The following is a 16,941-nucleotide window of genomic DNA, read 5'->3' as shown; positions in this document are numbered from 1 at the left end:
ACTGTTCCCTCTGCACTTGAGTGGCAAAACCTGAAAAGTTGCACTATTTTAATGTGATATTTATTTCCATTTCTATAATATGACAGCAGTTACTGGTCTTGCTGTGATACGAAGTGCAAGCCACTAAAGTAAGCAGAGTTGCATTGAATGGTAACCAGAGCAAAAACTTGATTCAACTTCTGAACTGACCTTGATATGGTCGGTTAGTTATTCTAGCACATTAGACTCTAGAGAAGTGGTAGCTACCACTAAGGCTAAATCTTTCTCTGCTATGGGCTTGGCCTCCTCTCCAAGTTCATCACATACAGACTTTTTAAATTGTATAGGCTAATTTGATTTATTCATGAGCAATGAGCCTGAGCAATGAAGCCTTGCCCCGACTTGGCAAAACTTGCAATGATGCATGTATCCAGGAGCAACATAGTCAACTCTTTAATTAATCATTGGGCACATAACATCCTGCCAGCAATGTCCCATATGGTTATATATCAGTTACTATGGAAGACAATATTTTCCCTTCAGTGGATGTAGCTGCCTGAGGCTCGAGGAGTTGCTCATGCTTCTGAGTGATCACATCAGCGCTACAGAAAATCCTGAGGCCTGAGCTGTGAGCATGACAATTACAGTTTAGGCCTTTCAGATCTCCACTCTACAGCTCGAACCTTTTATACGATCAGAACTGTGTGTTTGTGTTACACTCAGATGACCTTTGTGCTGGAGAGAGGAAACGTGTTACAATGTCACAGTTGAGCCGAGAGCAATGTCTGCCTCTCCAAAATGACTCTAGGTACTGACAGGAGCACAGGGAGGGACCTGTCAGAACCCACATTCTCCTGTGAGGTGGCTGGCCAGTGGCGGGATGCTATGCCACATCTCCTTTAAGTTTCTTGCTCCTAGAAAGTGGAGGTGAAACTTCAACAAAAAGGCAGCTGCAGATTCCCCCCTCCCCCAGCTCTTCTTCAGTTACTCATCACTTATTCTACACAACTAAACTAAATTCTCTGGTGTTACAGTGCATCACCATTTGAACTCTTAACTTTTGAGCTATGACGGCAGTCATGCATCGCCCACATGATTAGAATAGTAAGATCCAGGTACTGTGGCATAGAGATGAGACCCTTTAAAAAGCTGGTGGGCCCTGCCCGCTCCCCTTACCAATTCAGGATTGAACATGATTCTGTACACTTTTATTTAGGAGGACCACCCTGGACTGTCTGAGGAGGTTGCCTGCAATAGGAGGGTGCTGGACTTTAACCCAGGAGTTCTCTTCCACTCTATAACTCATTAGTGCCAACCAATTCCTTGGAAGACTATTCCACATTTTAATGATGTCACCAGGGGAAGATTTTTCTCCCCTTGTCAGCCTTGAGTTAGTTTGTTCTCTTTCCCTGAAGGGTTCTCTCTGATATCTCGCAGTATCTAGCTAGTGCCTGTATGTTCCTTGGGCTTGCCTCTATTATTGTAAGCTCTTCCAATTGCTGGTGCCTGGCTTTTTGTACAGAACATTGCAACTCACTGTAAAAGAACTAAACAGAAATGATTGTAGCAGCAATAAAAAAAAATTGCTTCAGATTTACAGGCTCAGTGAAGCTGATACCATCAATGGATATTTCAACTTTATTACATAAAAAGCATCCTTCTATCATGGCGTTCAAGTTATGGAAATTTGAGACTCCACCTCCCAGATGTAAAAGGGGGATTTAATAAATGTACTCTACTTCTGTCTTTCCCCTGCCATCCTCCCCTCCCCCAAGAAGGGTGGTACAGGGAGAGCATGGTGAACAGGTGTCAGACTACTCTTCAAGCCCCTGAGGCTAATACACATTTCCTCTCAGAGCTGAAAGTCATAAGCTGTAGCTGTCACACTGATCCCCTTAGGCTGCCTGGGATCTTCCACTGCCCTAATGTGAACACTTGTAAGCTTGAGAAGCTCTTCCCATAGCCTTAGGCAGCCACATTCATCTGAGGGAAAATTGCATCTCCCATAGTAACTGATGAGTGACCTTACTCATGCCAGAAATGCAATGTTAAAGATGATGATGGCTGGAATGAGGCCTGTATGCACCTTTTATACCGGATACCACCTCCTTGTCTTCAATGTGCATATCATTTCCTGTGTCTTTTCAGCCACTCACAGATGCTTTGTTGTGTGAGTGCTGCAGACATTTTTGCTCGTATGGTGCGCTGCTCCCTCAAACAACTCTGCTTTTCTCTGCAACCTTTTTGCCCACAGCTCTGCCCTCCTAAAACTTCATCTGAGTCTGTTTGTTCTGCCACCCAGGCTCTGTTTTTTTAGCTAGCCTTCCATCACCAACCTCTACTCTGCCAATCATACTTTCTTGTATGAGTTTATGCCTCAGTCTGCAAGTGTAATTAATGAATTTATTATAAGTATTGAACTAGAAGAACCAAAAAGATACAGATAGCAAGAGTATCTCATCTCATTTTACCATTTGCTTTGCCCATGCTGCTATTGTTGAAAAGGAATTAAATTGTATGGCCCCTTTTGAACATTTTCTCCTTTAAAACATTGGTCCTGATTTTCAAAAGGAGCAAGTGTTGGGTCTAAACTTTTGGTGAACTTTGGGGAGCCAAAACACACCCAGACTGGCTGTCTCTGCATAATCCTTTCTGAACCCTTTATCAAACAAAGCACTGACCTGCAAACTACTCATGACACCCCCCTTTATCAAGTAGCCATTAGCCTTTATCTCTATGCATTTACTTGTTAAACTTGCTTTTCCTGTAAAATCTTGATTGATTATGCATGACCATTATCTTTTGTTAATCACTTTGTTTACTTCTGTGTATAAATATTGATGCTCACCCCTAATAAAGGCGCCACACTTATTCTAAAGCTTTTGGGATAGTGTGAGCCCGTTGATCAACGCATTGGTGTCTGGTCTCTGACAGAATTGTGTGCCCATACCAACTCCGCACGAACTCGGGTGCTGGAGAGGTGAGTGAGGACTTGCTTTATTATCTAACACAAGCTGCTGCATGTCTTATTGGCTTCACCAATCAGGCAGAGTTGGGTACTCACAATCCATGACCACTTTTGCAAAAATTTGTCCAGTAGGAGTCCTGGCATTGGTGCCCTGGGAGTCAGTTAAAATGTTTCTTCTGACAAAAGTAAAAGTGGACCCCAAATGACCAACATTCCTCTTCAGTAAAGGTGGTGTTTTGTGGACACACCACCCAGCAGCAAACAAGTATCTTTCTGCACATTACAATTTGCTCACAGGGAAGTCTTGTTCTCAAGTTTTTGCATTTTTAAGGTTCAGTTAGGTGAATAAATCAAGTGTCCTTATTCCCAGCAGGAAATTTAACAGCTAAAAGTCATGCACCCTACCACTACCTACATCAACTGCTTGCAATATTTACCGAAAGTCACAGGCCAGAGATAAGACAGCTAACCTGGCAGTGAAATTAAGCAATCAACATTCCTTTTAAGGTCAATATTATGCAAATAGGCCCAGATTTTTCAAAGGTATGTAGGCATTGTCAGTTTTGCAAATGATACTTAGGGTCTTAAGTCACAGACCAAGCACTGCTGGTTGGAACATGCTTAAATATTGGTAAACAGCTAGGCCATGGTGTTTTAAAAACATAGAGAAGGGTGCAGGCTACAATATTCAGAGCAAGATTTCTAATCACTCCAAATTGTGTGTGTGTGTTGGAGGGGGGGTGTTAGGAGCTAGGATTTTGAATTGGGACCATCTTTCTTTTAAAAGTGTTTTTCCTGCAAACCTCACCAACAGGTCCAGCTCCCTACCCTTTTAAAACCTTCACAAAATAGAGCAGAAAAAGAAAGCAAACAAAATAATATGAATAAATGAAAAGTTCCACCCCTTGGAAAGAATCCAAACAATGTCAGAGAAAGATGCTTGATAAACTTTGTTTTCATAAGCAGTAGTTTGTTTGCAGGTAAGCTATTATCTTAATTAGCTGTGGGCTGGTCAGCATTAATCCAAACGCACACACCATTGAGAGAAAATGAAGCAGGTGAGTTATACTGAACAGTGCCTAGCTGGAAACCCTTCTGGTTTGTCCAGTATGAAATATCCTACAGACACACTGGATCCCACTGGAGGAGCTTGTGAATTTTCCTAAAGCTCTTTTGCCAGTGTGAAAATCCTGCTACTGAATATTGATCCTGGAGTCAGACCTACTACGGGCCCATTCCAGGCCTAGCAAGTCTAGGGGTCCACATTGCTGTTGCCTTGTGATATGCTGGTCCACAGGGGCTGCAAAGCAGTCACAGAGCCTCCTGCTGTAGCCCTCTGTATCAGATGCATATTGGAGGCAGGCATGGATTCTAAGTGGTAGGGCTGGGACAGCTATTCTCCAGCGGTTACAAGGCCTGTAGGGGACTTGGGCAACTAGGCACAAATTAAGACTGCTTTAAGCTACTAAACTGGCCCATCCCTTTTTCGGTCCCTGCACCAGTACAAGGCTGAGTTTAGCCCTTGGATTCCATTTTCCTACTACAAGTGGGTCATGTGACAAGTTATTTGTATTGGAGACCCACACTGCAACCTCCTAAACTGCCTGCTGATCTTGGCTTGGGGACATGCCTCTGGGCTCATAGTGAGCAGGGATCAAAGGAGGATGTGGTCTGTATTTCTAAACCCTGTATTCACATCAGTCCCACCCCACACCCGTCCTCCTCGTGCCTCTCCTAGGAACAGATCACACCCAGCCATGCTGGTGTGAAAGTAGAATGAATTATATAGTAAGAATAGAAAGAATTAAAGAAATGTTGTCTGTACCTTTAAGCAAAGTTGTTGGAATGTTGCAACCAAGTGTCAGGAATACAGACATTAACATAGAACAATTGCACCGTTTAAGGGCAACTGGTGAAGCATTAGCCTTAGATCGATAACAGTTAGTAAGAAAATAGGATATGCATGCTGTGCCCCAGGTGAATTTTACTGTTTTGATTTCTTTGTCCCTTTGTCTAAATTCCCGCTCTTTTATCTGTATAAATAAGACTGTTTGGGCCTTGCATGGCCACTCACATATTCTGAATGTTATTAGCAGAGCGCTGCGCTAATAAACAGAGTGGTCTGACAAATTGTGAGTCCTGATTCTAACTTTGACAATTTGGAGGTCCCACCGAGATGGCAACCGTCTTCACTGGGGCTGTGTGATTCCTGACTGTTTTTGTAGGATGACCGTGGCAGCCGGCACCTGGGCATTTGGGCCAAGCGGTCCCCCACTAGAGCGGAAAGGTGCACAGCCACAGTGAGGTCTACGCCATCGAACCTGTTGGTTCCCACTCTGTTCTGGTAGGGATCCCGGGATCTGACATCAGGAATCTGGTCAGGTAATTATTTCTGTGTTTTGTCCGGACTGAGGACTGTCCTGTCTCTGTGTCTATCTGTCCTCTTGTGGAGTGTTTGAGTCTGGGTGCAGTCTCTGTTTGGGGATCGGCCGACCAAGGGGTTCCTGTCCCCGCAGTCTGAGTGAGTGGAATCTGCACAATCGCAGCCGCACCGCACTTTGGGTAAAACCCCTGGTGTGAAAGCAAGGGCGATTGAGGCAGTAGTCTGTGGGCTCCTTTTGTGTGTTGCACTGGGCATCTCTCTGAGGAACCCGAATTTCCTTCTTGTGTGATTGGTGTGTGAAGTCCTCCTGTATGGGTAACCAGATGTCTAAGTCAGGACAGTTTCCTAAATGAACGCCGGCTCATTTTATGTATTTAGGATGGGTCCGGACTCCTGTAAAAAGGGTCCAGACTCCTGTAAATTTCTGGGAAAATGGTCTAGGCTAACTCAGGGGGATCCCAAAACTCAATGGCCACTGTTAAAATCTTGGAACAAAGACTAAGTGGACGTCTTAAAGGACAAACTCAGCCAACCTAAAACTAAATTGGCTAAAGGAGAGGTTAATTGTTTCATGCAGTGGTGGAAAGAGGCAAATCATAGGTGGACAAAATCAAAACTCGCCTCTCAATTATTAAAATAATAAGTTAAAAGCTTTATTAAAAGCCTCCTCTCCCACCACCAGACCGAGCGCTCTCCTTTACCCCGTTCTCCAAACCCCGAATCAATCCAACCCCTTTCATACTCCCATCTCATTGTAAAAAGGACAAAAAGCTCCTTGTTCTGCTCCCCTTTGTCTGCCTCAGAAACTGATTCGTTAGTGTTCCACTACCAATTCAGCAAGATGGGGGACTCCTCAGCTAGCCCCCAACCTTCCTGGTCCCTTTCCTTGAACACTTCTTTCAAAATTGTGAAGTGACCACAATAGCACTCACAAATGGTTCATTGGAAAAAAAAAGCAAAATCGGGCCCAGAAAAGCAGGCAAGCAACAGATAAAGAAACTAAAAAACAGGTTGGAAGCCCTAAGGGCATAGTGTCAGGAGTAAAAAAAGCAGTAAGTGCAGGCATGAATCCCTGGAACAATACTTAAAATGGTGAAATCTGAGGTGATAAAGGTGTCATTTTGGGACATAAACAAGTGATTTAAGGAAAAAGAGTGAAAAGTTAACTCTACAGAGGCTGGAAAGAATTAAGCAGTTAAACTTTGTGAAAAATGTTAAAAAGAACCATGTTAAAAAGAAAATTCTTGGTTTCTTTGCAGCCATTCTGAAGGGAAAATGGGCCCTTTTCCAGAAGAATGCCTGTAAATCATCCAAATATATATACAGCTATGTAAAAACAAAGTAATGTAAAAAAATGTTAAGAAGTGACACTGGCGATTAATAATCTTAGTGTCAAAAGGGGGATATATAGGAGCAGGATTTTATAATGTCCAATAAAAATTAAAGTATAATTTGATTTCATCCTGCTAGCCACTTTTTTTAAATAGCAGAAATAAATGACCCCCTGGGACTATAAGATTCTGTTTTCCCATATGCATTACAAATTGGGCCCCCTCTAACTCTTTGTTTTAAAATTTAGATAGTAAAAGACAGGATTCTCTATTGTGTCTATGTTAAGTAAATTAGAGAAACATTGAAGGCCTGGGTCTCAATGTACATTGTCTTAGTTATCAATTGTAAAACTTAGCAAGGTTTAATTTGCAATGCTTTTTTGTTCGATATAAAATACTACTGTTTGTATTCTCAATCTATTTGTGTAAATGAGAAATGTATGCATCAGGAAAAGATAAGGTGTGAAGGCCATTGTTATAGCCAGAGTCAAGGGACGGCTGTTAAACTGTCTGGCATCTCAGAGTGGATACATGCTTCGCAGTGTAAGAATGCACCACCCCCAGTGAACCAACCACCACCTCAGGACCACGCAGAGTCAATTTTTTTGACTCCAGAAGAAGACGTAGAGGAACAGCCTGCAATACCTTACAATCTACGCTCTTGTAAGGGTTGCCAGAAGCAGATAACTACATAAAGCAAGGCCCAAGAAGAAGCAGTAGTGAGCCTAGCGCCTGCTGCCTGGTGGACATAAAACTGTAACTGCAGTTCCCTCAGTTGAGGTTGTCAGAACCAGAAGGGCCCTGCCTCCAACATGCGCCTCTGGTGGTGCCTGTTCTTCGGCTGCTGGTGTCTTAAGGTCTGGGGAGTCCACAATGACAATTCTTTTATCCAGCAGCAAGTGTGGATAGCTCAGACCCTTATTATTTCTAAATGCTGGGTCTGCAGCCACATCCCAGCCCACTCTCAAACCGGTGTTCCTGTCCTGGCTATCCCACTCAATTCCCCAGACCTCACTGGAGGACCTTGTCCGTTTAACACAATATGAAACAGTAATAACACCTGGGAAGAGACTATTGGCAGTTCCTTTATCCCACTTGGGGGAGTAATACACCACGCAAAAAGACTCCTAAGGTTACAAGCAGTGGTTAAAATAATGGCAAATAAAACTGAAAAAAGTTTAAAAATCCTGGCCAAAAAAACAGGGGTGATCAGACAGGTTGCCCTCCAAAACCGTCAAGCATTAAACATAGTGCTGGCGGCCAAAGGAGGAACCTATGCTCTCATTGAAAAAAAATGTTGTGTGTTTATACCTGACAATACCAATAAGGTAATAAATCACGCTAGCCACTTAGAACAAATCGCATGTCTTCCTCATAAAGAGCTGAGTTCTTTATGGAAGTGGCTAAGTAACCTGTTCAATTTCTCTGGCATAGAAAAATGGTTGTTTCAGGGAGCCCTAACTATCCTGTTTGGAATCTTAGTGATTTTTGTATGCTTTCAGTTAATCTCCTGTTGTATCCAAAATTGTGTCACCCAGATGGCTGCCCCAAAACAGAGTGCTAATATAATAATTTTGAATATCGCTGATGAACTAAAAGATAAGAAACGGTTAATTTGTGAAACTCAGTAAGGGTTGGTCATGGCGTACGCCTAACCAAAAGGAGGGATTGTGAAAGTAGAATGAATTATATAGTAAGAATAGAAAGAATTAAAGAAATGTTGTCTGTACCTTTTAAGCAAAGTTGTTGGAATGTTGCAACCAAGTGTCAGGAATACAGACATTAACATAGAACAATTGCACCGTTTAAGGGCAACTGGTGAAGCATTAGCCTTAGATCGATAACAGTTAGTAAGAAAATAGGATATGCATGCTGTGCCCCAGGTGAATTTTACTGTTTTGATTTCTTTGTCCCTTTGTCTAAATTCCCGCTCTTTTATCTGTATAAATAAGACTGTTTGGGCCTTGCATGGCCATTCACATATTCTGAATGTTATTGGCGGAGCGCTGCGCTAATAAACAGAGTGGTCTGACAAATTGTGAGTCCTGATTCTAACTTTGACACTGGTCAGAAGCCACGTATTCTGTTCTGGAGGAGTCACACTGGATCAAACTAAAAGTAGAGGAGGCAGATTGGTCCCGGGGAGCCCTTCCTGGCTGCTGAAGTAACATCACCGGAGTGGCTCAGCTCTACCCTCCCTGCTAAAGAAGAATTCACTTATCAACACAGATTACATGTGAGGGTTTAACTCCAGGTGGCACCATGCAAGAATATGTGACTGTTGTTCCAATGCCCCAGCTCTGGAAGCACTGGCACAGTGGGAATAGGATGACTTGTGAAGATAAATAATTTGGTTGCTAGTGACTCTATAAAATAAACTGGCCTCCAAGTTGCCCTACTTTGTTTGAAGGATAGAGGTAGCAGCTGCTGTCAGGCTGGATGTACAGAACACCCACAGCCACCCACCCATGATAAGAATCGGGATCTAATTTAGACTGTTGACGGCACAGACAGCTAGAGTTAGTGCGGAGGAGAAGCTGGGGCACCCCTTATGTTGGTGTTAAGCGGTCATGCTTTTACTTTATGCAGTTCACTTTCAGTTTACATCCCATGGGCCGGATCCACAGCTGTTGTAAATGGGCATCTCTGCACTCAAGTGTCAGTATAGTAGTGTAAACTTTGGACGTGCAATCTCTCTCTGGAAACTTAACCACTACTTCGCCACACTGCATGACAGATATGATGCCATAATATCCCCCGGGTGTTAGATTAGACTGAACATTTTTCACCTAAGATCTTTCCTTTATCCAAGATCATTTTGGAATGGTGCCTCTGTTTCAAAATCATGCTGATAACCAAGCAAAGGTTTTGTTTGACACAAAAGCTCTTTGAGCAATACTGGCAGACTCCACCTTTTTGCTTAGATAAACAAGATCAAATTGCCTTTAGGTTAAAGCTGCCTACATATCTGTGTTAAAATATGTCTAATAAAACAACACTCTTTTTAAGATACATGACATACAAGTCATGGATGGGTACACACTCCTGTACAGAACCCCAAACAATATTCAACTGTTTTACTGTGCTGGAGGAAGTCTGCATAAGAACTGGACTAACCAGAAAAAAGTTCAGGTCAGCCTCTTTTAGTACAAAGTGGGAGAAGCATAACTCTCAGGGCCTGAATCTCCATTGTCCTGCCCCTTGTGCGATCATTTTCACCGCTGCAGTAAGATGCTACCTTTCTGAGTGGAAGGGGTTTTTATGTCCTCTTTGCACAGGTGCAAATGTCTAGAAAAGGTGCAAGGCAGTGGTGAATTAGGCCCAGAATGATTAAAGAGGGGAGGTTGAGGTGTGTATCTTCTGAGCCCCTCTTAGAGCTGTGAGAATTCTTTTTTCCTTAATAAGTTAGAGCAGGGGCCTGGGATTCCTGACCTAAAGCGTCTGCTCTTTCACTCATGCACTGTGTAATCTTCATCTAGCCACAGCACCTCTGTGCACCTTAGTATGGCCATCGGTAAAGGGCATATCTTATTGGTTACCTGGTGTAGGATGGAACTAATTAATATTAGTAAATGATTTGACACCCTGGGAGGAAGGATGTGGGAGAAATGCCGAGTGTTTTCACTCCATGGGGGAGGTATCGACAATGTTTCTGCTGGAGCCCATCAGCGCTCTCCCACAAATCTGCTGCTGTGTGTCACCAGAGGGCAGAGCAAAGCACTATCGGGCTGTGTCTAATTTTAAGTGACCTTTCTGGTTTACATCCATTGGGCCAAATCCACAGCTTGTGTAAATGGGTGTGGCGCCACTGAAGCATCAGCCCAATAGTGTAACCTTTGGATATGAGATCTCTCCCAGCCCACTGGTAGCCAAGGGAACACCATGCTGATGATAAAACATTAAACCTGCCAGATTTCCCTTATTTACTGGGATTTAAAAGGCAAACGAAAAGAACCATTCTGGTAAGTGCCCTTGTGTGGTCAACCCATCAAGGTGGACACAGCTCTGGGATAGAGAGCTGGATTCTATTCTGCCTTATATTTCCATCACCAAAGATGCCAGCTAAATTCTGCCTGCAGGATCTCTATGACTGGTGATAACATAAGAGACAGGCAGGACCAATCTTGATTTTTCAGATCCCAGGTGAGGAGGGAGCAGATAACATCTTCGGACTTGTAAAGTGAGGAAATTTGCCTGGACACATGGGGAGTCAATACAGATGGAGCCACCCAATATCATCTTGAGAGAGTCACATTTCAGAGCATAACTGTGTGTTAATACAGACTGACAAACGCAGTCTGCACCATCTTGAAATTTCTTCTCCTCTCTCTTGGTTAACTTGCTTCCTTTTCATTTAAGATAACCATTTGCACTTCAAAGTATATGGTGCAAAGAGTTCATAACTGGGTGGAAACTTCTTTTGCTGCTGTTTGTGCCCCAGACTAGTTTAAACCTGCTGGTCAAAAGACAGTTTACACACAAAGCAACAGATATTCTTTCAATGATGTTTACTGTAGGGGCTGGGAAATTTAGCATCTGTCATGACATTCTTTCACTTACATTCATTGATGTAATTGTTCCATAAACGCTGGCAGGATGAGTTGCTGGGAGCCAAAACAGTTTTTTTTATATCCCTTATGCAACTCATAATCCTTAGATATATAGAATGAATTTGCCTTCACTCTTCTAACCTATATATTTGCCTATCTGGCACAGTCTCATTAACTAAATTCATAAATTAATTATTTTTAACTAGAATAGTCCGATCAAATATTAATTCAAACCTTGTTTGATGCCACAGGAGGAAATAAATTGCAGGGTTATAAAGGATAAAGCGCCACTGGTATGAAAAACTACACACTATCATAGAGATATATTTATATCTATCTATGTATTACAGATTAGATTAGATAATGAGATGACATTCCTGTCTAAAAGTGTTTTACAAACTAATGATTCTAGAAGCTACAGGAATCACCTCTATTATTACTGAAATGCAACCACCTCTGTGTTGAAATGCAGCAACACTGCACCACAGCTTAGGACAGAAAGTAAAAAGGGATACTGTTTCCTACTAATAAGAACAATACTTCACATTTCTACAGAACCTTTAGAGATCTCAAAACCCTTCCCAGACATTCTGAAAGTAGCTTCATAACACCTCTGTGAGGTAGGTAAGTATTAGCCCCTTTTTATCGATGGGGAAACTGAGTCACAGAGAGGTTAATTGACTTGCTCAGGTACATTCATGAAACGGACAGCAGCGGCAGGAATAGAAATCAGGAATGTCTCCTTATTCCTGGTTTTGTGTCTTAAGGACAAAACTATGATCAGAGCCAGAATTGGAATTTGGCCAGGTTACCGCGTGAAGGGAGAATGTAATGAAGGATCACCCAAAGAAATGGTGAATGTAACCTCAACAGCTTTAATATACTTGGACAAAGTATGAACATCTCACAGTGGCCAGCAAGGTTCTCCCTACGAATTAGAATAAAGGCTGTTTTGATTTTAATGCCTTGCAGGGATTGTGTACTGTCCCATCAGGATTATATTGGCTCAGGCCTGGTCTACACTATGCTTTTAAACCTTTTTTAGCAGCATTAAACCGATTTAATGCTGTACCCGTCCACACTACGAGGCCCTTTATATCGATATAAAAGGCTCTTTAAATCGGTTTCTGTACTCCTCTCCGACGAGAGGAGTAGCGCTAAAGTCGGTATTACCATATCGGATTAGGGTTAGTGTGGCTGCAAATCGACGGTATTGGCCTCCGGGCGGTATCCCACAGTGCACCACTGTGACCACTCTGGACAGCAATCTGAACTCAGATGCAGTGACCAGGTAAACAGGAAAAGCCCCGCGAAATTTTGATTTTCATTTCCTGTTTGCCCAGCGTGGAGCTCTGATCAGCACAGGTGGCAATGCAGTCCCAAATCCAAAAAAAGCTCCAGCATGGACCGTACGGGAGATACTGAATCTGATCGCTGTATGGGGAGACAAATCTGTTCTATCAGAGCTCCATTACAGAAGACGAAATGCCAAAGCGTTTGAAAAAAATCTCCAGGCTACACAGTGCTGCCTGACAAGCATAACGGAAAGCCAAAGAATCAAATGGACGCTCGTGGAGAGAGGGAGGGAGTACTGAGGACTCCAGCTATCCCACAGTCCACAGCAGTCTCCGAAAAGTATTTGCATTCTTGTCTGAGCTCCCATTGCCTGTAGGATCAAACACATTGTCCAGCATGGCTCAGGGAATTGCTCGTCAATTTACTCCCTCCCCCCCACGTGAAAGAAAAGGGAAAGAAATCGTTTCTTGACTTCGTTCAATGTCACCCTAGGTCTACTGAATGCTGCTGGTAGACGCGATGCTGCAGCAGTGAAGAGAAGTATCTGCTCCTCTTCCCTCCCTGGTGGCAGATGGTACAATATGAATGATATCCGTCAACACCATCAGCCCGTGAGTGCTCCTGGCTTGCCTCAGGTGAGGTCAGCCAGGGGCACCTGGGTAAATATAGGAATGACTCCCGGTCATTCTCAGTAGATGGTACAGAACGGCTGGTAACTGTCTTCATCATAGGAACTGGGGGCTGAGCTTCAATCAGCCCCCTCCCTTTCATATGAAAAGAAAAGATTCTGTACTGCCTGGACTATCATAGCAGTGTGATGCTGAGCTCCTCTCCACCACACTGTTTAATGTCCTGCCTGGACTATCATAGCACCGGGAGGCTGCCTCCCCCTCATTTTATGTCACTAAAAACTCCGTGTTTCTTATTCCTGCATTCTTTATTACTTCATGACACAGATGTGGGGGACACTGCCATGGTAGCCCAGGAACGTTGGGGGAGAAGGGAAGCAACGGGTGGGGTTGTTGCAGGGGCACCCCCCCCCGTGAATGGCATGTAGCTCATCATTTTTGCGGGATCTGACACAGAGCAGCTGTACTCTCTGATACACTGCTTCTCTAGTACATTTGTCCCATATTCTAAGCAGGACTGACTATAGTTAGAAGCCATAAAGGAGGGATTGACTAGAGGAGTCATTCCCAGTTTTGCTTTTGCGCCCGTGGCCGATCTCAGCCAGGGGCATCCATGATAGCAGCAGACAGCACAGAAGGACAGATAACCGTCATCTCATTGCCAAATTACACTAGCAGCACACGGTACAGAACAACTGGTAGCCATCTCTGCTATCATACAAAAGCAAATGAATGCTGCTGTGTAGCGCTGGAGTATCGCCTCTGTCTGCGGCATCCAGTATACATACGGTGACTGTAAAAAAAAAAAAAAGCTGAACGGGCTCCACAGTTGCCGTGCTATGGCGTCTGCCAGGGCAATCCAGGGGAAAAGGACGCGAAATGATTGTTTGCCGTTGCTTTCCCAGAGAAAGGAATGACTGACGACATTTACCCAGAACCACCCGTGACAATGATTTTTGCCCCATCAGCCACTGGGCTCTCAACCCAGAATTCTAAGAGGGGGGGAGACTGCGGGAACTATAGGATAGCTATGGAATAGCTACCCACAGTGCAACACTCCGGAAATCGACGCTAGCCTCGGACCATGGACGCACACCACTGAATTAATGTGCTTAGTGTGGCCGCGTGCCCTCGACTTTATACAATCTGTTTTATAAAACCGGTTTATGTAAAATCGGAATAATCCCGTAGTGTAGACATATCCTCAGACAGGTAGTTTCTGTTTCTTATGTGAATTTACCAAGATTTATCACCCAACTGAACAACCCACCTCAAATCCAGGATAAGTAGTTTATTAAAATTGGATAACATCAAAGATGATACCTTTGTATTGTTTAATCAGGAAGTTAAATCCTGATTCCCTCTTGGTTCCAGATTGCATTAATGGCTATTAGTCAGGATGGGCAGAGATGGTGTCCCTAGCCTCTGTTTGCCAGAAGCTGGGAATGGGAGATGGGATGGATCACTTGATGATTCCATGTTCTGTTCATTCCCTCTGGGCACCTGGCATTGGCTGCTGCCAGAAGACAGAATACTGAGTAGATGGACCTTTGGTCTGACCCAGTATGGCCTTTCTTGTGTTCTTAGTACTTAAGGAATCTCATAAAGCAGCTGGCATCAATAAAAATGCATTGAAATCACCAACCTAGTTGTAACAAGGAGTCTGGTGGCACCTTAAAGACTAACAGATTTATTTCAGCATAAACTTTCGTGGGTAAAAAACCTCACTTCTTTGGATGCATCCATTGGGTTTAATCCCAGCATAGCTGGCATCCTCCAGGGTGAAATGCCATCTGAAGAAGTGAGGTTTTACACCCACAAAAGCTTATGCCCAAATAAATCTGTTAGTCTTTAAAGTGCCACCAAACTCCTTGTTGTTTTTGTGGATTCAGACTAACATAGCTACTCCCTGATACTTGACAACCTAGATGTGCCACAATCTCAATGGGAAACTGTTACAACTTCTACTACTTTGCAGATACATAGCACCTTTTATCTGAGGACATACTGTAGCTCAACCCCAAGATATGGGATAGATGCAGAAATCACTGGGTGGAATTCTTTGCCCTGTGCTATACATGAAGTCAGACTAGATGTTCTGTTGGTCCCGTCTGGCCTGGGAATCTCTGACTCCCAAAGCTCAAGAGCAGAACAGCCCACCCACAGGGTGAAAAGTAAACGTCAACCTTTTAAATGAATGAAATCATTTGAAAACAGACATTTCTCAATCTCGACACTAGACAATGTAATAAATCGGTCCTGTGGGAAAGATGTTTTAGCTGGATTCTCTACAGCTGCTTGCTTTGAATCTGAGACATGGGATAAATGTCTGTGGCTTTTTAATGGGGCATATATTCCAGTATGTATTGAAATATTCTGGTTTAGACATGCTGTTAGTTTATCACACCATGGGGCAGTTCAACAGCTGTTGTGAATTGTTGCAGCTCAGTTGACTTCACTGGATCGGTTGACTTCACTGGAGCCATGACAATATACTAGCAGGGGTTCTGCCCCTTTATATACATGCATGTCAGAAACTGAAAACTGCAGGTCTGAGCCGAAATTATAGATAGGCTCCCCTAGCTTCACTTTCAGATCTGCCATGTCATCCCAACCCAGACACAAAGAGCCATGTGCCTGCTGGGTCGTTAGGTTCACACAGCAGGGAAAGACGCCTACCATCCTCTGACGGGAATTAGAGCACTGATTATCTATTTCAAACCTTGGCCACTTTTTAATTTCACTAAATTCTTCTCTCTCAATGGCCAGGGACTGAGCCTGCAAATGACCTGGAGTTCAGCAAAAGACATAGTCCCTGGTAAGGAAGCCAGCCCCTATACCCGAGTAGAAAGACACGCCCATACCCTTGCCTTAAGAGAGGGAATGTCAGCTGTGGAGTAGATCATGCTATTGATAGTGTTTGCTAATAGTTAGGAATCCAAGTCCTGATTCAGGAAGCACATGTAGAACTTTAAGCACCTGTGTAGTCTCATTTACTTCAATGGAGGTGTCTTCAGTGTGACATTTTGCATGCTTTGAGCACCTTGCTGAATTACACTCCTAAGTTGCAGGACCCCCTGGAATCGGTTTCCCAGTACTGCTCATTATACACCCCTAGGCAAGTTACTCTTTGTGCCTTAACCTACCCCTCTGTAATTATACCTTCCTCCTGGGATAATTGTGAGTCTTACTTAATGCCTTTAAAGAGCTTGGAGATCCTTTGCTGCAAGACGCTGTATAACTAGAGTGTATTATGATGATTAATAATCATTTCCCACTGTGATTGTAGCTCAGGATATTCTAGGACTTCTTTGTATTTGGCCAGTATGGCAAACAGGTACCAGTCATGAGATTCTTTGAGTGGCCACGATATAAACACAGTTTTGAACCAACATGCAATTAGAGCTTTACTCCTCACTTAGCAAGCAGCAGGATCTCATGTTTGATTCTAATAAGCCAGTTGTGCTGGATCTAAGCAAGGTAATACAAGGCCAATGTGGTATATTTTGTTGGGTGGTAAGTCCTAGTAAACTCACACGGATAAAAAAATTACACATTTAAGGCAGTATAGTCCTGATGGAGCAGTAAATAGTGCCTGTGAGACACTGAGATTACATTTCCTTTCGGCCTTGCTGGTAACACAGAGGACTTTGCTGCCCAAAGTGAGATGGCCCCACTAGCAATTTGTCGAAGTGTAACTAGGTGTTGGGGTTACATTCACCACCAATTATTTGGGTGATTGACAAAAGTATGATGCTAGTTTAATGTCAGAGGAGAGGTTAAGGCATAAGCTATCATCTTTGTA

The 16,941-nt window shown here is 43.3% G+C and overlaps 1 protein-coding gene across 12 annotated transcripts in view; it reads right to left on the bottom strand.

Annotated features, from left to right (window-relative positions):
* PFKFB2 (6-phosphofructo-2-kinase/fructose-2,6-biphosphatase 2) overlaps window positions 1-16,941 on the bottom strand; it is a 129,760-nt gene that overhangs the window by 65,792 nt on the left and 47,027 nt on the right. The gene's annotated exons all lie outside the window — the stretch shown is intronic.

This window comes from Gopherus evgoodei, chromosome 4, assembly GCF_007399415.2.
Source record: "Gopherus evgoodei ecotype Sinaloan lineage chromosome 4, rGopEvg1_v1.p, whole genome shotgun sequence".
Lineage (NCBI taxonomy): Eukaryota > Metazoa > Chordata > Testudines > Testudinidae > Gopherus > Gopherus evgoodei.
The sequence above is the reverse complement of the archived record's forward strand: the minus strand, read 5'-3'. Positions and strand labels throughout refer to the sequence as shown.